This window comes from Galeopterus variegatus, unplaced genomic scaffold (genome assembly GCF_000696425.1).
Source record: "Galeopterus variegatus unplaced genomic scaffold, G_variegatus-3.0.2 Scaffold1387, whole genome shotgun sequence".
NCBI lineage: Eukaryota > Metazoa > Chordata > Mammalia > Dermoptera > Cynocephalidae > Galeopterus > Galeopterus variegatus.
Genome location: NW_007727498.1, coordinates 171351 through 172967, shown reverse-complemented (window position 1 = coordinate 172967; position 1617 = coordinate 171351).

The following is a 1617-nucleotide window of genomic DNA, read 5'->3' as shown; positions in this document are numbered from 1 at the left end:
AAAAAAAAAAAAGTTGAGATGTAACATATATGTGATAAAGGGCACTAATCATACATGTACAGCTCATGAAGTTTTACATATTGATACACCCCTTGTAGCTACTATTCAGATCAATAAAGAGAGCATTTCTAGGAACAAAAGATAGCAATATTGTCAATGTTCCAGAACTTGATATCTTCACTTAAGAATACATCCTGAAAATCATGCCTTTTCAACTGTGTAGTGCTTCATTATGTAGCTGTGCTATCACTTATCAATATTCTGGTGATGGACATTTAGATTGATTCCAGTCTTTTGCTGTTACAAGTAGTGCTTCAATGAATAGTCTTGCACAGATGTCATTTTGTATTTCTGCCAATGTATATTTGGTACAGATTCTTAGAAGTGGAACTACCGGGCCAAAGATTAAATACATTTGTAATTTGGCTAAAATTGTCAAATTCCTCTCCATAGAGGTTGTACCATTTTACATTTCCACCAGCACTGTATGAGAGTACTTATTTCCCCACAGTCTTGCAAATAACATAAGTTGATTAGCTTGTGATTTTATTTTTTTATTTTTTATTTTTTTTATTTTTATTTTGTCAATATACAATGTAGTTAGTTATTGNATATTGTCAATGTTCCAGAACTTGATATCTTCACTTAAGAATACATCCTGAAAATCATGCCATAGCCATATGTTAAGACCTTCCTCATTTCTTTTCAACTGTGTAGTGCTTCATTATGTAGCTGTGCTATCACTTATCAATATTCTGGTGATGCACATTTAGATTGATTCCAGTCTTTTGCTGTTACAAGTAGTGCTTCAATGAATAGTCTTGCACAGATGTCATTTTGTATTTCTGCCAATGTATGTTTGGTACAGATTCTTAGAAGTGGAACTACCGGGCCAAAGATTAAATACATTTGTAATTTGGCTAGAATTGTCAAATTCCTCTCCATAGAGGTTGTACCATTTTACGTTTCCACCAGCACTGTATGAGAGTACTTGTTTCCCCACAGTCTTGCAAATAACGTAAGTTGATTAGCTTGTGATTTTTATATGCATATATTTTTTTCTCTTCTTCTTTTCTTACAGCCTAATTGAGATATAATTGCATATAATATACTGCCTACGATTTGATGAGTTCTATCTTCTGTATACACCACAAAACCATCATTAAGACCAAGATAATGAATACATTCATCTCACCCGAAAGACTCCTTTTACTCCTTTGTAATCTATTCTTTCCTCCCCATCCTACCCCAAACATGAGAATTCTCAAAAATTTTACTTCTCATGTATACTTTTACAAGGTATCAGGGGATGCGCCTCCCAGCATGAGTGAGTAAAATAACAAAAAAACAGGATAATGAACCCAGAAGGGAAGAGAGGTAATTTTGAGCATGAGAGTGAAGGGAAATCCCAGGCTTATAACCTGCTGCCACCTAGGCTGATGGCACCAGCATGGAGGGCAAGAGTGAAATCCATACAGAGCTTGATGTATCAAAAGTTTTGAGTGGAGATTTAGAGACTTAAACAGAGAGTTTGTGGCTGAAAACCAAGCAAATGAAAAAAAAAATAATGAGAGAAAGGAGAAGTAATCATGATATGCTACATGGCTCAACTATGAG